General features: G+C 58.6%; 1 long non-coding RNA gene across 1 annotated transcript in view; it reads left to right on the plus strand.

The window, feature by feature from the left end:
- Nucleotides 1-10,125, plus strand: part of LOC149523272 (uncharacterized) — a 33,553-nt gene extending 23,428 nt beyond the window's left edge. The window contains exon 3 of the long non-coding RNA XR_016347127.1: nt 10,033-10,125. This is a non-coding gene — a long non-coding RNA (uncharacterized LOC149523272). The remainder of the gene's footprint in view (nt 1-10,032) is intronic.
- Nucleotides 10,126-21,016: the final 10,891 nt, after the last annotated feature.

A 21,016-nucleotide genomic window follows, 5' to 3' on the forward strand; every position in this document is an offset into this window, starting at 1 on the left:
TATCCTTTTGCAGTGAGTTCCAGAGGTTGATTATACACTTCAAAATACGTACGTTTTAACTAGAGCTGGAAGGAAGTTTTCTGAGGGGATGTTTTTCCATTGGAAAATGCTGATTTTAGTGACCTTTTGTTTGGAAGGGGAAAACTCCACCATTTCAGAACATTAAAATGTAGTTTTCCATTCCTGAAATGACTCTTTGTTTGGTCTCTTTAAAGTTTATCTTCCGTAATCCACCGTACTACATTTAAAAAAAGTCAAAATCTAAACAAAACGTGAATTTATTTGCAGAACTGTGTGTGATCAGGAAAAAAAAGTCAAAATCCTGGAATTTCTAGTCCCAATTCAACCCTACTTTTAACCACCTTGGTGCCAGGGATGTAAAATCTCATTTAATTAGCTAACCAGTTAAACAATATGTTGAACCAGTTAACCGATTAAATGGGACACGTAGGACGTGTTAAAGATGGGCTTGGAGCAGCCCACACACCTACCCCCTTGGCACACTGCTGTGACTGCTGAGCAACCCTACCCGTGGCGTGCCAGAGTGCCCTCTGCCTATGGCTGGTGGAGGGCTGCTCCAGCCCCCACTGGTTAACCATAACCGGCTTACTGGTTAACCATTCACTTCCAAACTTGGTGTCCCCACTGCTAACATTAGGACAGTGGTCCCCAACACGGTGCCCGCATTTGTATGCGCCCGCCAAGTGCTCAGGGCTGGCCTGGCCCCGGGCACGTGGCGCATGTGCGGTGCCGGAGCTGGCCCCGGGCGCATGGTGCACGGTGAGTGCCGGCCCCGGGGGCGCCGCAGATTGGCTGCCCGCGCTATGGCCATGTGGCGCATGGGGGGAGCGCAGGCTCCGGGCGTGCGGCACTTGCAGGGTGCGCCAGCCCTGGGCGCACAGCGCTTGGAGAGCGCCGGCCCCGGGCGCGCGGTGCTTGGGGGGGGGAGAGTGCCAGCGCTAGTGCCGGCCCCGGGCGCGTGGCGCTTGCAGGGTGCGCCGGCCCCGGGCACACGGTGCTTGGGGGGAGAGCGCCGGTCCCGGGCGCGCGGCGCTTGGTGGGAGGCCCGGCCCTGGGCATGCGGTACTTGTGGGGGGGGGGGGGGGGGCGGCCCTGGGAATGTGTCTATGGGGGGGCCCCGCCCCCGGGTGTGCAATGGGGGGCTCCGCTCCAGGGCGCCCTGCGGGCAAACAGCCACACCCCTTGGCGCCCGGCAACCTCAAATGGTTGGGGACCACTGCATTAGGAGAAGCCATTGGCTGCCTCCCCTGCCCCGCCCCATTCCTTCTTTTACATTCCCCTGCTCCCATGGGGGTCACGCTGCCCCCCTTTGAGAGCTGATGCTGAAAAGTGCTGGGAAAGCTCGGGGCGATTATCTGCCTGACCCCGGTGAATAGGAGCTGCCAAAGGCCCTGAAGTGTGACAGACCCTGGAGCTGTGACCGGCCCTTTCACCCAGCAGGATGTGCCGAATGCCCCAGAGGACCAAGGGATGGTGGGCGTGGCACTTCAAGCACACCTTGATTTTCTTCTGTCAGGGCTGGGGCATCGGACCGTCCAGGCTGGGTTCCTGTGATTTCCCGCGCGTGCTGGGCGGATGGTTTCCTGTCCAGTGCAGACTGCCGCTGGTGCGGGACCTCTGCATATAAACGCTGGGTAAGTCCTGGTGGGTTTTTAATGGGCAGTGTCATGTGGTTTGGTAACTCAGGGTGCCCCTGTATAAAACTATGGTACGCCCACATCTTGAATACTGTGTACAGCTGTGGTCTCCTCACCTCAAAAAAGATATTTTGGCCTTGGAAAGGGTTCAGAAAAGGGCAACTAACATGATTAGGGGTTTGAAACGGGTCCCATATGAGGAGAGGTTAAAGCGATGGGACTTTTCAGTTTAGAAAAGAGGAGACTGAGGGGGGATATGATAGAGGTCTATAAAAACATGAGTGGTGTGGAGAGGGTGAATCAAGAAAAGTGATTTATTAGTTCCCATAATAGAAGAACTAGAGGACACCAAATGAAGTTAATGGGTAGCAGGTTTAAAACTAATAAAAGAAAGTTCTTCTTCACACAGGGTGTAGTCAACCTGTGGAACTCCTTGCCAGAGGAGACTGTGAAGGCTAGAACTATAACAGGATTTAAAGAGAAGCTAGATAATTTCACGGAGGTTAGGTCCATAAAAGGCCATTAGCCAGGAGATAGAAATAGTGTCCCTGGCCTCTGTTTGTGGAAGGCTGGAGAAGGATGGCAGGAGACAAATCGCTTGATCATTGTCTTTGGTCAACCCTCTTTGGGGCACCTGGTGCTGGCCACTGTCAGCAGACAGGCTACCCAGTACTGCCGTTCTTATGTTAGGGTTCTTGGTTGGGGCACAGGGCAGAGCCCATCGGTTCAGAGCTGCTAAGAGCAGAGTTATTTGCACTTACGTCCCAGCCAGACTCCCTCGTATCCCCTAACACAGGGCTGGGGGGATCCTTTTTTGGGTCGGGGGCCACAGAGAAATCCGTCGGGCCTTGTAGGAGTTGGGCGGCAGGAGTGGAGCTTAGTGCCTACGGGGCCAAGGGAAACAGAGAGGGCACCATGTCCACAGGGCCGGGGTGCCATTTTCCCTAGGGCCTCCGGGAGGGCGGGGGGAACGAGTGTGTCTATGGTCTAGGAGCCAGGGCCCACCAAAGATGAATCCGACCCAGGCTCTGGTACATCTCTGCAGCGCTGCCAGCCGCTTCCCCCACCTCTTGGTCCTCAACCCAACTAGACCCGCTTCCTGACGGCTGGTTGCCCCCCGGCCAGCCCTGCTCCCTCCAGCCCCCTCCCAGCCAGCCCTGCTTCCCGGCGGCCGGTTCCCCCCCACCCCCTCTCTTCCAGCCAGTCCCGCCCCCCCCCCGGCCCCTGCTGTTCGGTATTTTTTTTAAACCATCTGGTAACCCAAGCAGGTGGGGGTGAAAAGGGCACAGAACTGCCCGCACAGGCGCGTCTGGGAATGAGATGCTGCTCTAACATCTCCGCCTCTGTTCACTTCCAGCCCCTGCCTCGTGGCGCTGGCCCCCCCGTGGCCTGGGAGGGCTCCCCAGGCGCACCATGGCCCGGCATAGCAAGCTGCAGAAGCACGTCCTGAGCCTATACAGGCAGTTCCTGCGCGCCGGCCGGGAGAAGCCGGGATTCCTGCCTCGCATCCAGGCTGAGTTCCGGAAGAACGCCAGCATCCCCCGGGCCGACGTGATGCACATCGAGTATCTGCTCCGCCGTGGCCAGAGGCAGCTGGCGCAGCTCCGAGACGCCAACACCAAACAGATGGGCACCTTTGTCCAAGCCAAACCGGAGGAGCAGTGACCCCTGCTGGTTGGCGCAAGCGTCTGTCTTGTACTGGGACGGTTGGGGGTGAATTCACAGATCAGCCTTCCTGGTTCTCACATCCCTGTGCACCCCTCGTGTCCAAACACAGGTGCCTGGCTTGGCATTTGCTGAGCTAAGGTGTCTTTATTGGCAGCCAAGCTTTTAAACAGTTCAGGTGTGGATGGGTGATCTGGAGGAGATGCTCTTGTTTCCAGGACCTGGTACACAATTCATTCTACCCCTGCTGGCTCCTCTCTTCGGGTATGTCTACACTACAGCGCTAGTTCGAACTAAGCTAATTCGAACTAACGCGTCTAGAACTAAAAACTAGTTTTGCTAATTCGAACTAGCAAGTCCACATTGAGTGGACTCTGAACAGGGCTTAAGGATGGCCGGAAACAGTGCCAGCAGGGCATCAGAGGAGGACTTAGAGCGTGGAGATGCAGTCTCAGGCTAGCCGAGGGCTGCGCTTAAAGGGTCCCGACCCCCACCCCGGACAGACAGTTCTAAGGGGTGCCCCGCTTGAAAACCAGTCCTGGCTTGGAGTGCCCGGAGTACCCACACTGGGCACATCACACCACTCAGCCATCAGCCCGGCTGCACTTGCCGCAGGCTGCCATCTGGGGAGAGGGGGTAATCGGGGGGCTGCAGGAGAGCTTCCACCCCCAGAAGCCTGCAGAGCCAGCCCAGTCCTCCCCATCGGGGGCTCGTACCCCATTCCTCCCTCACCTCCTTCCACTTACCCTTCCCTAGCCCCCCTTCTTATTGATGTACAAAATAAAGATAACGTTTCTTCCAACATTGACTCTGTCTTTATTGAACAAAACTGGGGGAGACTGGGAAAAGGAGGTGGGAGAGGGGAAGATTAAGGCTGGGAGAGGGGAGGGCAACTAACATGATAGGGGTTGGGAACAGGTCCCAGATGAAGAGAGGCTACAGAGACTGGGACTGTTCAGCTTAGAAAAGAGGAGACGGAGGGGGGACAGGATAGAGGTCTCTAAAAGCAGGGGTTGGGTGGAGAGGGTGCATTGAGAAAAGTTCTTCATGAGTTCCCATAAAGAAGGACTAGAGGACACCAAAGGAAAGGACTGGGTAGCAGGCTTGAAACTAGTAAGAGAAAGTTGTTCTTCTTGACAAAGCAAATAGTTAACCGGTGGAACTCCTTGCTGCAGGAGGCTGTGAAGGCTACAACTAGAACAGAGTTTAAAGGGAAGTGAGATCAAGTCATGGAGGTTGGGTCCATGGAGTAGTCTTAGCCAGGGGGTAGGAGTGGTGTCCCTGCCCAAAGTTTGTGCAAGGCTGGAGAGGGATGGCACGAGACAAATGGCTTGGTCACTGTCTTTGGTCCATCCCCTCCACGGTCCCTAGGGTTGGCCGCTGTCGGCAGACAGGCTACTGGGCTAGATGGACCTTTGGTCTGACCCAGGACGGCCATTGTAAGCTCAGGGCTCAGGGTCGGGGGTCTCAGTGGACCCCCTTGATTTTCATGCAAACCTGCTCCTGGGTGGCCAGGCTGGCAGCTCTCCTGCCCTAGATGGCCACTTTCCTGTGCCTAGTGCGGAGATCGTGGACGAGGTCCACGATGTCCGCACTAGCCCAGGAATGTACCCGCCTCTTGCGGTCCCGGGCAAGCTTCCGGGAGCCGCCAGCCTGGTCCCGGGAAGAGGGGGTGGGCTGGGGGACATCGGGTGGGTGGCTCTGTGCCGTGCCAGGTGCAGGGTCTGCTGGCTGGGTGCTGGCAGGCTTGCACCTGGCACGGGCACCGTAGCCAGCCCGTGCCCCTTTAAGGGGTCCGGGGCCGGGAGGGGGGCATAGAGTTTCCCTGGTGTTGGCCGGAGTGGCCACCAGGGAAACTTGGGGAGGGCTAGCCTCCCACTCGTTCGAATTAAGGGGCTACACAGCCCTTAATTCGAACTAGTAAGTTCGAACTAGGCTTAAGCCTCGTAAAATGAGGTTTTCCTAGTTCGAACTAAGCGCTCCGCTAGTTCGATTCAAATTCGAACTAGCGGAGCGCTAGTGTAGCGGCTATGAATGTTAGTTCGAACTAACGTCCGTTAGTTCGAACTAACATTGTAGTGTAGACATACCCTTCCATCCTTAGCCAAAGAGGAACAAGCCAGTTAGCCCAGGGAAATAAAAGAAAGGGAGAGCGGTGACGGAAAACCCTGTGTCTGTCATTTTTTCAAATGATCTATCTTGCCTAAAAGCCTTTCAGGGATTGGGCTCTGTTGCAGGAGGTGCTGGCGAAACACTCCGTGGATTTGGGTGCTACAATTCCTGAGTGTCGTCCGCCTTCCTGCCCCCTCCCCCCACCGAAGCGCTTTGGAAGGCTCACAAAGGACAGAGACCTGCCTTTTGAAAATCCGACTCCCCACCGGTGTCTCAAGACAGGCGGCTCTCTCTCGCCAAAAACGGAGGCACCAGCGTGGGATGACAGGCAGCCAGGTCGCAAGGGGAGGTGCTTTTTAGACCAGTTCCCTCCTGGCACTCCGTACTGCTGCCTCTGTATCAGAGGCAGCAGCACAAGCTGGCAGCAGCCCTTGCCTGGGGGCTGGGTCTGAGCTTCTGGACCTGGTGCAAACTGGAACTGAGCGAGGCTGCCTGCCCGCCTGGCTCCTAACACACTGTAAATGCAGAGCCGCAGAGGGGGTAGGTCCCGCACCCAGCGCGAGCCAGGACTGAGACAGCTGGCCCCTGGGGACTATCGAAAAGTCAAGTAACCGATAAGAAATCATGAGGTTAATTGACTACTCAGTGAATATCTAACGTCCCTAATCCCTTTTCATAGTTCCCCTCTGGACTCTCTCTCCTAAAGCATGGCCCTGAGATCTGGACACAGTGCTCCAGCTGAGGCCTCCTCCGTGCCAAATAGCTAGGAGAGTGACCTCCCATGTCTGCCGTACGTCTCCTACCACGCCCCAGGGCTATGCCCTCTTACTGAAGGGCTTTGTGTCTGAGATCGCTTCTCTCCTAGGCTACGTCTACACAACGAGTTTTTTTGGCAACAAATATGCTAACGAGGGACTCTATGACACGCAATGTCATTTGCATTTTTTCTGCCGATCCGTTTTTGTGCTCGGGGTTTGTGCGCAAAACCAAGCCGTGTGGATGTTTACTTTTTGTGCAAAAAACCCCCTTTTCCCACAAGATCCCTATGCCTGCAAAAAGGCCGACCGATCTTGTGCAAAAAGGGGCTTTTGCCTAAAAAGAAAACATCCACATGGCTTGTTTTTGCGTGTTCTTGCGAAAAAACTTGTGGCGCGTCTACACTCTACGTGTGTTCTTGCAGAAGTAAATTTGCAGTAAAGCATCAGAGAACAGGGCTCCTTGCACAGGAGTTATTCCTCTCCCGACGATGACTAAGCCCCCTTTGTGCAAGAGCTGTTGTGCAAAAAGGCAGCGTGGACGGGCACCAGGGGCTTCTTGAGCAAGACACTTTTATGGCTAAAATGACCATCAGAGCTTTCTTGCACAAGAGAGCATTCACACTGCCATGGACGCTCTTGTGCAAAAGCCCATGGCAGGGTGGAGGCACTCTTGCACGAGACCTTTTGCGCAAGAACTCCGGCGTGAAACAGCTCTCGTGCAAGAAGCCTGCAGTGTAGGGCAGGGAGCAGCCTATGAGGGAGGGGGAGGGACCCCTAGTAATGGCTCAAACTTCCTAGGGGGTGGCCAGAGGCAGGACATTTGCCTGGCAGGGTGGGGGGGGGGGGCGGTGACCTCACAGGGGCTTTGGGCAGCCCTCAGCATATAAGGCAAAGGGCAGGTGGGGAGGTGGTGACCTCACAGAGGGACCCACATCTCAGGCTGATAAAAGCGGGGGGCGGGCCCAGGGGACTTTGGAGACCCCCGGTTGCTTTAGCTCTGGTGCGTCTCCTCCTCACGGTTCCTTCGCGTTCTGTGAGTTCCACATCCCGACACCTTTGTGACAAAGGTAAGAGCCCCCAGGGGTTGGATCCCGCCCGGGGCCGGCTGGGTTCCAGGCAGGCCCAGCCCTCGGTCAAGGGCCAGAAGGTGATTCCTCACCTGGGCTGCGTCCTTAGCGCCACTGGGGCTTTCTCCTGGTTGGTTTCCCTTTTCCTCCATCCCCCCACATTTCTGCTCTGTTCTTGCCTCCTCTGTGACCTTCCCTTGCTGCCTCCCCCAGCTTGGGACCCAACAGACTAGCTGAAGGACGGGGGGTGGTTTGCAGGAGCCGTGGGGTGGGGGATGCAGCCCCCATTGTGGGGACTGGGGAGGTGGGGCTGGAACAAGTCTATGCCGGTGTCTTTGGGGAGAACGCTCCACCCCCCACACCTTAGATTCTCCCCTGATTGGCCAAGAAGGGGCTGTTGATGGGCAGGAGACTCGTGGAATGAGGAGTAACGGTAGTTTGAACTAGGAAGCCTAGTTCGAACTACCTAGTTCGTGCCCCGTGTAGCCGCGCTGCACGGGGTTCGAACGAGCAGGGTTTTAAAAATGGCGGCTCCCCGCTTATGCAAATGAAGCCCGGGAAATTCAAATCCCGGGCTTCATTTGCAAGTGCGGTATGCCTACATTACCCTCCTAGTTCGAACTAGCGGGGTAGTGTAGACATACCCTCAGGTCCTTGCAGTGCCTGTGCAAGACCGAACCGATAAGCAAGGGGCCATTTGGGGGCTGGGGGCAGTCGCTCTGGGGAGCTGGAACCCCTGGATTTCGTTCATCAGGCTGCGCCCCAAGCTCCCCTTTGCTCCCCTCATTTGCAGCATGGCCAAACGTTTTCGGCTGTGGTTCAAGAAAGCCCTGAAGATGGCCCCAGGGCCGGTGGGGAGCAGCTTCTCCGTCCCCGCGGGCGGGGAAGCTGGATCCCACCAGCTCGGGGCGACTCGCCCACCGGCCAGGCCCCCCCGGACCTGGCTCCAGGGGCGGCTGGGAAGGCGGGACCCAGCCCAGCGGGGGAGCCGGGTAGGGTGGCTCCGGGGCCTCCTCTGTGGAGAGAAACACCTGCCCCGGGAGCCCAGCCCCCATTACCACCAGGGGGCATCGCCCTGCCCGGCCCCCGGGGACCTGCCAGTCTCCGGGAGCCCCCAGCCCGTCGCTCCCCGCACCAGCCCCTGCAGCTGTGGGTCCAGGTCCGTCAGCAGCAGCGCCTGGGCCTCCAGCTGCAGCCGGGCCACCTCCTGCAGCCGCTCAGACCCAGGTGAGGGGCCGTGAACACGCTGGGCCCAGGGGCTCACCCAGTACCAGGGGGGGGAGGGGCAGCCCCAGTGTCTGCCCCGCACCCTGGGCAATGGATGGGGGCGGGGGCTGCTTGGCTCTCTTGTTCCTGGTGGGGGCTCTGCTGAGGGCGTTGGCAGATGTGAGGGTGGCAGGGGGATGGGTCCCTGCGAGGGGCGTGTGGGGCCCAACCTGCCCTGGGTCCCTGACATGGGGGCGCGTGACCCCTACTGGCCGCTGGAGTCACCCTGGTCCCTTCCCTCCTGCACAGAGCCCCCCTGCGCCTCGGCGGAGCTCTGCCAGGAGCGGGTGGACTCCCGGGTGGAGGAAGGGGCCATCTACGACATCGAAGAGCAGCTCCACACCCGGGACACGGTAGGAACCTTCTCCACACGGGGGGGACCCGAGATTGTCCGGCCCCTTCCCAGCACGTCCCCCCCCCTCCGGGAGGGGCTTGTCCCTGGGGATCCCCCTGGGGCCCCTTCTCCTGCATGACCTGGACCCCCCAAGCTGGGGGCTCTTGTCATGCACCAGCTGGGCCCCCACAAGCCTGAGGGAGCAGTTGGGGGGGACTGCGGGTGCTTGGACAACCGGCAGCTCCCACCTCCACTCCTGGGAGGCCTGAGCCCTGCAGCTGTCCGTGGGGGGCAGGCAGGCCCCAGGCTCACAGACTCTCTCTGGGGCGCAGAGCCCAGCCGCCCTGCAGCGGTTCCTTCTGGCCGTCACCCCCGCCTGCCTCGCCACCCTCCAAAGGGGCGAGGACACCCTGGCGCCGCGCTGCTGCAAGGACACCATGATGGCCAGGATCGTTGTAAGCGAGTCGCGGCGGCCGGGAGGAGGGGAGGGGATACGTGGGGTGGACAGGGGTCTGCCTGGGCCATGGCGGCGGGTGGGGGTGCTGGAAACGGGATGGGTGGAGCCAGGAGGGCTGGAGGTGGACATGGGGAGGGGTGGGTGGGAGTGCTGGAGGAGGGAGGGACACAGAAATGGGGCAGGTGTGGGGTGCCGGACAGGAAGGGGGATTCGGGACAGGGAGAGGTCTCCCCGGGCCATGGGGGGCTGGAAGGGAGCCGAGCGGGCTGCTGGGGATGCGCCTGGGGAGCAGGGATGAGGAGGTTCAGAGGCTGGTCACCAGGGCAGGGAGGGGCAGGAGACGGCCTGGGGACAAGGATTGAGCTGGTCCCGGTTTGGGAGGGGGGTGCTGGGAGGGGCCTGTGCCGGGCAGGGGGGCTACAGGGCAGCGGGAGGCAGTGGGGTTGGATCCTGCTGGGTGGGGGCGCTGGCCGCGTGAGCGTCTCTTGGGGGCCCAGCCTCACACGCCCCTTTGTCTCCTTGGGTCTCCCAGGAGATCATGGAGGACTCGCCCCCCCCGCTGGTCTTGGCCGACTGCCTCAACGCCGCCTGCAGCCTCAGGTACCGACCCCCCCCCCCCCGCCGACTCCCCCAGAGCAGATCCCCTGGCCAGGGAGTGGGAAAGTCTCTGTCTCCTGCTGCTGAATTAACAGTCTCTGCCCCTCTCTCCTGCCAGCACCTTGCAGCCTCCCCTGCGGGCCCAGCTCCTGAGCCCCCTGCTGACGGCGGCCGTAGGACAGACAGTGTCTGGGGACTGGCAGCAGGAGCCCATCCACACGCAGGTACGTCCCTCCGGGCCCTGCTCCCGGGCTGGGCTGGAGCTCCAGAGAGGAGTGGGGAGGGGGGGGGCAGAGGGAGGGAAGAAGCTGCAGGTTTGGATCCTTCCCTCCAGGTTTCCCGTTGCTCTCCCGGGGGGCCCGTCCCTTCCATGCCCAGCCTGGGCTCCTCCCTGCTCTGCGAGGCGGCTCAGACCCTGCTCAAGGCTGCACCCCGGAGCCAGCGGGTGCCCTGGATCCCCCAACCCCAACCCCCCTCTGACCCAGGGCTCCCCCTTGTCTTGCAGCAGTTCATCCGGGCCCTTCCCTACGACCTCCAGGCCCTACTGGCGAGCCTCCTCGCCGAGTCCCCAGACACCGCCCGGCTGCAGCTCATAATGGAGGTGAGCCCCGTGGGGGGGACGGGGCCATTGTCCCTGCTTCCTCGGAGGGGGGCCGAGAGAGGAGCAGTGTCAGTGGCTGGGGGGGGCACAGTCCGAGAGGAGCCCCAGGCTCTGCCCAGACCCGGCACCTCCCTACGGGTCCTGACCTGCCTCTTTCCCCCCCAGCACCTGAGCCCGTGGCTGGAGTCCCGCCTGCCCCAGGAGCGAGCCAGGGCCCTTGGCAGCACCACGGCCCTGCTGGGAGTCGCCACCACCCTCCCGGGGTTTGACGTAAGTGACCTCGGAGCCGGGGGGTCTGGGGCTGCAGGGCGCGGGGCTGGGAGCGTCCCCGGGAGGCAGAGGCAGGGCCGGGAATGGGCCGGGAATGGGCCGCGTTCTCCTTTCCCCGGGGAGGGGCGACCCTGGGCCCTTCAGGGGGGCTCTTGAGGGACTGGGCCCCAGACTGGGGAGTGGCCGTCAGTGGATCCCCTTGTTCCACCCCCGGAGTGACCCTTCAGTCGGGGCCATTGCTCAGGGTTGTCTCCTCGCAAGGCCGGCCCTGCCCCGCCCCGGGAGGTGTCTCTGTCCGTCCCCCGAGCTCAGACCCGCCTCGGCGGCCGTTTGCATGGGACGTGCAGCCCCAGGATGCTGAGGGACCCCCCCTCTTCTCTCCCCTCAGAACTCCGCCGACTGGCCGAGGATGGGTCACCACGTGGCCCAGCTGGGCCTTTTTATTTCGGACCCATCCGAAGACGTCAGCCGGCTGGCCCGGGAGGGGGTGCACAGCCTGTATCAACTCCTCCTGCACCACAGGGGTAAGGAACCCAGCCGGGACCTGGGCCCCAGGGACACCCTGAGGGTGCCGGCGGCGGGGGGAGGGGACCCAGCCCTTTTCCCCCAGACTGGCCCAAGGGGGGATGCGTCCCTCTGTGTTCCCCTTCTGCCCCCTGTGCCCCTCCATTTGCCCAGGGATGCCTGCAGGGACCCGTGGGAGGGAAGGGCTCAGACCTGCCAGCAGAATGACCCTGTTGTGTCTCTTGCAGGCCTCAACATCCACCAGGCAGAGGACCTGTGGTGCAGACACTACTACAAAGAAAGATGGGTCCTGGCTCACAGCAACAGCGTGCGGGTGGGAGAGGTAAGGACGCGCTGCCAGGGCAGGGCAGGGCTCGGGGGTGGGGCTGGCTGGGGCCCTCGTGGGGGTAGGAGGGTCTTGGGGGCAGGCGGAAGCTGTGACCTGGGGCAGGGGTTGGGGTGCCGGGTGAGGAGAGCGTCTGGGTGCAGGGTCTGGAAGGGAGTTTGGGGGAGGAGGAAGCTGTTTTAGCCCCAGGAGTTGGGGCCGGGCTCTGGGCCGTCAGCTGAAACCTCCTGTGCTCTTGATTCCAGGTCTTTGGGCAGCTCTTCACAGCAGAGCAGGAGAACTGCTTTTTGGACAAGGCTCTGCTCGCTGCCCGCTCCCCCCTGCGGCGCCCCAGCCAGGCCGGGCTGGTCCTGGCCCACGCCCTGCATGGGCAGGCCCATCAGCTCCTGGAATACATGGTGAGCAGCCGGAGCAGATCAGGAGAGTGGGGCAGGGCCAGGGTCTCCTTCCCATCCCCTCAGGGAGTCCCCCGCCCCTTTCCTCAGGCTGCCCCCACCCCACGTCCCTGCTGGCAGAATCCCTCCTGCCCCTGCGAGCGTCCCTGGGGGTGGGGGAGGCTCTGAACACAGAAACTGTCCTAGGAGGCGGGAGGGGGCCGAGGTGTCAGGAGCTCTGGGGGGGGGGGGGGGGTCAGGAGCTCACCCTGCGGGCCTGACGGGGGGTGACCAGAGAGCAGGGGGGAGGAGGGTGGAAATGCTGGGGGGGCCAGTTCCCCTGAGTCCCCAGGGATGAATGTGACGGATTCTGCTTCCCTTGCAGCAGGAAGACACCCAGTGAGAGCAGCAAGAGCTGAGGAGCCAGCAGCTGCGTCCCCCTCCCTCCAACCCTCCCAATTGTATTGAATTGTATTTACATTCTCATTAAACAACGTTTCAAAAAACATTTGGATCAAGCTTGGTCAATAATTTGTAATGGGGGGGCCATTTTGGCAACTGATCAAGGGCCACATTTCTACCGAGGGCTTTGGGGTCTGGGACGGGGTGGTTGGGTGCAGAAGGGAGCTTAGGGGTGGAGCCTGGGTGCAGGGGGGGGGGGTATGATCTGGGGCGGTGGATAGGGGTGCAGGGTCCAGGAGGGGGTATGGGCGCAGGAGAGGACTCTGGCCTGGGGGAGGGGCTCTAGAGGGGTACAGGGTCAGGGAGGGAGCTGTGACCTGGGTGAAGGGGGAGCAGAAGGTTTGGGGGAGGGGGTGCGGGTGCCAGAGAGGAGTCTGGCCTGGGGGAGGGGTGTCGGGGGGGTGCAGGGTCAGGGAGGGAGCTGTGACCTGGGTGAAGGGGGAGCAGAGGGTTTGGGGGAGGGGGTGCGGGTGCCAGAGAGGAGTCTGGCCTGGGGGAGGGGTGTCGGGGAGTGCAGGGTCAGGGAGGGAGCTGTGATCTGAGGGAATGGGGGACGCAGGTTCAGGTGGTCGCCTGGGACAGGCAGTCGGGGAGGGGACGTGGGCGCCAGGGGCAGGCTCTGGCTGCGGAGGTGCCTACCTAGGCAGCTGCGTATGGGGGAACCCGACTGTCACCTGAGGGGATGGGGGAGCTCAATTTTCAACTGTGGGGAATGGAGGAAATACTGTGGAGTGGAGGGAGCGAGATGGGGGGGGCTGAATTGTTCCCGGAGGGGAGATCTCCCTGGCTTGGGGGGGGGGGCGTTTCCAGCAAAGCCCTCACATAAGAGGGGGACAGACGGGGGGGGGGGGAGAGGACGGGGATGGGCAGGGCAGGTGGAAATGGGGAGGGGCAGGAGAAGGGAAGGGGGAGGAGATGGAGGAGAGCAGGGGATAGGAGTGGGGGCGGGGATGAGGAGCAGGACAGAGGCAGGGCAGTGGTGGTGATGGCTGAGCGATGAGAACAGCTCGCAGGGAGCTTAAAGCCAGCAGATGCTTTTCGGCAGAGTTGCCATTTGCCCTGGCGGCTTTGCCAGAATAGCTGTGCCAGCGGGGGGAAGGGGCGGGGGGGGGGGGCTTTTGCCACACACCCAAGCCAAGCCAGCTGTGGCGGCAAAGCCTTGTGATGTAACCTAAGCCCTTGGCAAGGTCGGGATCAACCTGCTCTGACAATTTCTCGGACCGGCGGGATGAGAAACAAGGATCGTGCAGGGAGATGGGGATGACTAGGAAGCGAATCCAGGTGTGGGGGGAATATCCTGGGTTGGAGGGTCAGTCGATACCCCCGCCTGCCACTGTCTGCCGTGGCTCTGCCCGCAAGATGGAACCAACAACTGAGTTTGCTTTTCTGCCCCGTCGTGGGCACAAAAGGCCCAGAGCAGCCTCCTGCTATCTTGGAGGAAAGGGGCCAAAGTTCAGGAAGCAGGTGCCAGGCTGGGCTGGAATCCGTGAGCTCCGCTTTTGCTTTGCCCTTCCTGGAAGCTGGGCTGCAGGTGAGTGGCGGTTTCATCTCTGCTCTTGGGGTGTTTCTTGTGGGTTCCGAGTGTGGATCTGAGAGGGGCTGCGCAGGGGCAGTGTCATGAACGTGCTGTAAGCGTTACAGCCCCTTCTGCGCAGGCTGGCTCCAGCCTCCCGTCTGTCTCCAAGCCCTGGGGGAGAGGCGGGAGGCCAGCAGCATGGCCTAGTGGAGGGGGTAGGGGGTTGGGCGTAAGAACTCCCGGGTTCTAATCTAATGCCACCTAGTGACTAAGGCACAGAGTTGTGTGTTAGACCCTTGCTCCGCAATTCTGCGCTCACTCTCGCGCTGGTGACCTTGGAGAGGCCTTTCAGGTCTCCCTTTCCCTGTCCATCAAAGGCAGGCAAGTGCGATGTAATGCCCTGGAGCAAGTGCTTTGGGACGTGTCGCACAAGTGTGCCTGGCTCACAAGCGTGTCAGCACAGGTGTGTAAAAGCGTGACGAGGGCTTTGAGATCGATGCCGAAGGCGTGTGAGGCTGTAGCTGGCCAAGTGACAGGGAAATGAAAGGTCAGAGTTTGGTCAGTTAGATTTTATGGTAATACACTGAGACGAAGCACTTTGGGCGTATATACGATAATGTCTTTCCAAGTGCGTTAGTTCAAGCCGTGTCCTAGGAGCCAAGAGGTGAGACAAACATGCTTGGTCCTGTCTCGGTGCAGGGGTGGACTAGATCAGTGCTTCTCGACCAGTGGTACGAGTCCCCTTAAAGGTACTCAAGAGATGTCTGGGGGACACGTCAACACAACTGAAATTTGGAGAAAACTGAATTTTAGTTTTCAGTTTGACAGCGCTTTATTCTTTTTGTACCTTTTACACCCAAAAATGCCATCGCCCGCCCGGCTACGATGCAGTTGTTTAAACAAATGTGTTGCAACGGTAGAAAAAAATTGTGTGTGTCTGAAAACTGTAGGTACCTGGGGTACTTACACATTTTTTTTTAAAGGGGGTACATTATAAAAAAAGTTTGCGAAACACTGGACCTATCATGGTCCCTTCCACTCAGACTTTTCTATGATTCTGTGACAGGGCTGGGCGATAATTTTCAGAAGGGGGCCACTTAATGGATTTTGGTATGGGGTCATAGGCCGGCTCCACCCACAGAAGGGGCGGAGCCTGAGGCAGAAGGGGCGGTGTTGTGGACTAGCCCACCCTCAGAGTTCTCCGCGGCTGAGGCTTTCAATTAAAAGCACAGAAAAGAGCTCACAGCTTTGCCACTACTGGCAGCTGTCCAGCGTGGCTACAGCTTTTTAAAGGGCTCGTGGCTCTCGCCCCTGCCGTAACCCTGAGCCGTGAATCATTTAAAATCGGATCCTGCTGCCTGAGTCCCCACTTAGAATTCGGCGGCATGGGCAGCAGGATCTAAACACAAAGTGGCCAGATCACAGTGTTAGGTGGGTTGCATCTTACCCAGCCCTGTTCTCTGAGCTGGTTTCGAAACCTCCGTGTCCTCCTTATGGTCTGACAGCTGCAGATTTACTGCCTGTCTCTCCTCTCGTGGCCCAGCCTAGCCGCAGCTAATGGACTAACTCAGGTTAGCATCACCTGCCCTGTCTTGGTGACTCTTCACAGCTGAACGGCCTATAAGGCATCATGCTGGTCTTCTGATCTCTTGGTGACTCCTCTGCATTCTGTTTATTTCTTTCTCCCTAGCTGGCCGATCGAGTCAAGCCCTGTCAGTGCGTGAAGGCCCCAGGAATTACGAGTGCGATGGTCTCCCATGCCCAAGGTAATCGGCTGGCTAGTAATGGATGGGCTGCTTGGTTATCAGGTTAGGCTGCACAAGCCAGGTCTATGGGACCCCATGGCCAGCTGGCACCTGGTTCACAGGGAGGCAGCTGTACTAATCTGAAAATGGCTGGAGGACACCACCATCATTAGGCTCCAGAGTTACAGCACTCGCTCCTCGTCTGAGGCAGGCAGCACAGCTTAGCAGCTCATTGGGATGTCTCCTTTTCAGTTGTGAGATCTGGGCACTTTAGAATGGCTGTAGCTATTTAGCAAAGGTGCACAGCTATAGGCATGGGGGTTTCCAGCTTTATTCACCTAGGTGGCTGATTCCAGGAAGCAAGGGTGTGTGGGGGGGGGGGGAGGGGGGAGTCCTGTACAGAGGGTTCCCTGGCCCCTCTGCTTCCATGGCTGTGCAACTGCCACCAGGTGGATTAGAACCTGGGACTTTTGGAGCTTAGGGCAGGAGCTGCTACAGCTTGAGTTATAAGTCAGTTGCCTCTCAGCATAGGCTGAAGAGCTCCCTTGTAATAATTGCTTGCTGGAAGTGGTCTCAGTGCCACTCCATAGGATAGTGACCCACATCAGGTGGGTGGGTTACAGCTGCAGGCCTGCTCCCAGCATGCGGATCTGCTCTCTGGGCGGCGTCTATAACTCTGTGGCTGCAGCCCTGCTCCCAGGACTGGATCTGCTCTCTGCCCATAGGCGTGCGCAGCACATTTCATTAGGGTGTGCAGCCAAAGAATGTTTTTAAATGTACTCTTTGACCCCCATTAGCCACACCCCCTGACTCCCATTAGCCACGCCCCTGACCCCCATTAGCCACGCCCCCTGACCCCCATTAGCCACGCCCCCTGACTCCCATTAGCCACGCCTCTGGAGGTAACACTTTCAGGGCAATATGGACACATGACCAGAAATAAAAGGTGTCATGTGACCTCCCCCCCCCCCAAGGACTTTTCCCACCATCCACTTACCAATAGGGATTAGTTTGGCCCTCACCAAACCCCCCCTGGTGCAACGATCCTGCAATTGCATTAACCCAATGTGTGAGACATTAACTCGGGGGTGGGGAGGCTGGGGGAAGTGTTCCCTCTAAGAGTTTCCTCCCATGAGCACAATACATTTTGTGTTGTGCACCAGTACTGAGTGTGGCTTGTTTGGATGTGCCATGGTGGCACCCAAGTTATTCATAAATATCTTATGAACCACTTACCTGTCCCCTCTGCTGCCCTGTCTCCTTCCCTTCCTCCATCAGCTCCCCTGGTGCCTGCTGCCCCCCAATCCCTCACCCACCTCTGCTGTCCTGACTCCTGCCCTTCTCACTGCCCTCGGCCTTCCCGAGACCTGCCCCCTCCAGCAGCCTTTCTCTCCCCCCCTGTGCCCACTCCTCCAGTAGCCCCACTCTGACCATGTGAGCTACCCCTCCTCATCCCCTTTCCTAACACCTCCCTCTACACACCTGCCCTGCCTCTCTCCTCTGCTGCTGGTCCCTCCCCTGCAGGTGTCTGCCCTTCTGCTTCACCCCCCGGACTTCCTGGCACCTGCACCTTCCCTTACCCTTGCACCCTCTTGGTGCCTCCCCCTTCCCTCACTGCCCCTACCCACTTTGCCCACTCCCTCACCACCCTCTGCCCCCGTTCCCCTCATGCCCCTGTGCCTTTACACGTGCCTTGCTCCATCTCCGCCTTCCTCATGCCCACCCCTTCTTTCAAGCCTTCTCCCAGCACCTCCCCTTCTCCCCTCTAGCCCCCAAAGCCCTTCCCCTCTCCTCTCCTAGCATCATCCTGTCCCCCCCCCCCTCACTGACACCTCCCCTCCTGCCCTTTTCCTCATTGTCTCCACTTGGCCCCCGGGCATTTGTCTCTCTCCTACACCCTGACCCTTGGTGCCTTCCCCTTTCATCTCCTGACCTGCCCCCCTCCCCTCAGCACAAGCCCTTTCCTCTCTGACCCTTACCCCCTATTTTTCCCTCCTCTTCCAGCAGCCGCCAGCTGGTCTGTAACAGAGTTCTAGGGTCGCCCTGACTGTGTCACCCTTCTGGTGCTCCCCCTACTCTGTCTGTCTTAGGTTTCTCAGCCTCCTTTTGGGCCACAAACCCCCACCCCGCAGTCTCAGGTTCCCAAAGTTCTGGCAGTCCCCATCACTTGGTGCCTGCGCTGGGTCTGACTCGTAGGGTTGTGAGGTAGACCCTCCCCCCAAAAAACGGACACACTTGATCCTGGGCAGGGGGGAGGGAGGAAGAGGGACTGGCTGGGGGGGGCAGGAACTGGCTGGAAGGAAGAGGGGATGGGAAGCAGCTCTGGGGGGGAAGGGCCAGATCCTGACCCTGGCCCCCCCTTCTCCCGCCCCGAGGCCAGTCATGCTGCCCCTGACCCCCCCTTCCTCCCTGAGGCCAGTCGCACTGCCCCCGATCCTGACCCCGGCCTCCCCTTCTCCCTCCCCGAGGCCAGTCATGCTGCCTCTGACCCCCTTCCTCCCTGAGGCCAGTCGCACTGCCCCCGATCCTGACCCCGGCCTCCCCTTCTCCCTCCCCGAGGCCAGCCCTGCTCCCCAGCTCAGTGCGGGCCCCTGCTCTCTCCTTAGCTCAGTCCCACTCTGCCGACCCTGGCTCCCTCCTGGCTCCCTGCTCTGCCAGTCAGGCTGAACTGGGACTTTAGCCTCTCCCCGTTGTTCCTGGGGACTGTCAGTCTCAGGATCTTGATCTCTCATTTCCCCTGCCTTTCACTGAGTTTCAGTAAGGAGCTAGCAGCAATAATGCCTCTACTTTTTCCCCCACTCCTGTGCGGAATACATTTTGTTATGTGCACCAAGGCATGCACGGATGTGCACTGTTACGTCACGTGGAGTTTCACAGCATGGGAAGAAATCAGTGGAAATACAGAGAGCTTGAGTAGTTGCAAGTGTCCATTTTATTGCATAGCACGGAGCTAGCTAGAAAAAACCCAAACCAGCTGGGCTGACCCCCAGTGACCTAACGCAGTTACTATAACAACAAGATCTATGTCTACACCCAGTACACCACATGCACCACCACTAGAAACACATGCTACCGGCTAGCAAACTGGGCAGCATTTGAATGTCTCCTGGCTGGCCGCCCAAGAGCTCAGCTTGCAGGGAACACTGGCTAACCGTCCCCTTCCACCTGGAGAAGGGAGAGACAGGAAAGCAGCAACAGAGCATCTGCCTGGGGGAAGCCCGAATCCCATGCAGGAGTGGAGCCCTGTTCCTTGTTCCAGGCCCTTGCTAGAGTCCCCTCCCGTAGCTGCAGCTATGGCCGGCAGTTTTAAAAGCGGACTTACGCTGGCCCTGCAACCCGAGCGACTCTGTCAGTGGGTGCTTATCACTCCATCACCTCGAGCTGTTTAACCAGCTTGTTTAACCAAGGAGGGAGGGAAAGGGAAACCTTTGGCCATTTGAGGGTTGCGTGCCAATGGAGGGAAAGGGGATGGATAAAAAGGGGCTGAGCACACGGTACTGCCTCTTTTTAAACCCAGGCCCAAAGATGTCCTGGAATTCTGGGCCACTGGCCTGAAGGAGATGGTCAAACTGCCTGGCAGCTGGACTTTTGGAGTCTTGTTATTCCTGGGCTCCTGGTAGCGATGGCTCCCATTCCAGGGGATTCCTGCCAGGTAGTTTACCTCAGACAGCAGCTTTTATTCCCCCGTGTCACTTCTCCCAGTATCTGAGACTTTGGTCATGGGGATCAAGCATTTAACATGATTCCAAGAGGAACTGGATGGTTCATCTAGCGAGCCAGGCTCACCGATATTTGAGTAGTTAATAAAAATCCCTAGTTGCTGTGTGTAGGTCTAAAAAGGGAAGGTTAGTATCATTAGTCTTATTTTACAGACAGGGAATAACCTCTCCAAAGAGCACCCTGTGGGAGAGGCAGGAATAGAACCCAGGTTTCCTGATACCACATTCAGGGCTTTGTTACCAGGCTATATCCTGTACTAGAAAGGATGGGCCTGAAGCATGGGCCTGGTGTAAGGCCTGAGGCCTGAACCAAAGTAAGCAAGAGTTAGCTGAAGAGAAACAGACAAGTCGTGTCAAAAGCAGACGGTTGCCTGAAAGTCTTGGGACTTAACCCTAACTGTCTTGCCTGGAAAGGTTGAAACCATAGACAAAAGGTCCTAGAAAGTCTCCAGGAATGCTAGAGAAGCAGGAAGCGAGTTGACAGGAGGCCAGGAAAGAAAATGGAAACAGAATTTGGGGTTTTGAATTGGAAGCAGTGATGTGCCTGTTGTGTGATCATGCCTGGAAGATGTGAATTAAGCCAGGAACCTGGGCAAGCAGAATCCAGCGACTTTCTTGGCTAGGGAAAGACTAAATCTTGGAACAAGAGAGATGTGAGTAGAACAGGGAATTTTTAGTCAGACGCTACTAGGTTATTTTCTTTATTTTTTTAGTTTGTTGGACTTCTTTTTGCTAAGCACATGTAACTATCCCCCTTTACCCTAGAACTCTTCAAACTGAATCCCAGGGAAGCGATTTTCTGTGTTTTAATCTTTCTTTTTTCAGTTTCTTTGTAACACCTAGCAACCAAGTAGATACGCTGGAGGGCAGTAGATATGCTGGAGGGCAGGGATAGGGTCCAGAGTGACCTAGACAGATTAGAGGATTGGGCCAAAAGAAATCTGATGAGGTTCAACAAGGACAAGTGCAGAGTCCTGCACTTGGGATGGAAGAATCCCGAGCATAGTTACAGGCTGGGGACCGACTGGCTAAGTAGCAGTTCAGCAGAAAAGGACCTGGGGGTTACAGTGGATGAGAAGCTGGATATGAGTCAACAGTGTGACCTTGTAGCCAAGAAACCTAATGGCATATTAGGGTGCATTAGGAGGAGCATTGCCAGCAGATCCAGAGAAGTGATTATTCCCCTTCATTCGGCTCTGGTGAGGCCACATCTGGCGTATTGTGTCCAGTTCTGGGGCCCCCACTATAGAAAGGATGTGGACGCATTGGAGAGGGTCCAGCGGAGGGCGACCAAAATGATTAGGGGGCTGGAGCGCATGACCTATGAGGAGAGACTGAGGGATTTGGGTTTGTTTAGTCTGCAGAAGAGAAGAGCGAGGGGGGTTTGATAGCAGCCTTCAACTTCCTGAAGGGAGGTTCCAAAGAGGATGGAGAGAGGCTGTTCACAGTAGTGACGGATGGCAGAACAAGGAGAAATGGTCTCAAGTTACAATGGGGAAGGTCTAGGTTGGATATTAGGAAAAACTATTTCACTAGGAGGGTAGGGAAACACTGAGATGGGTTCC

The sequence above is a fragment of the Pelodiscus sinensis genome, chromosome 18 (genome assembly GCF_052426305.1).
Source record: "Pelodiscus sinensis isolate ZL-2025 chromosome 18, ASM5242630v1, whole genome shotgun sequence".
Lineage (NCBI taxonomy): Eukaryota > Metazoa > Chordata > Testudines > Trionychidae > Pelodiscus > Pelodiscus sinensis.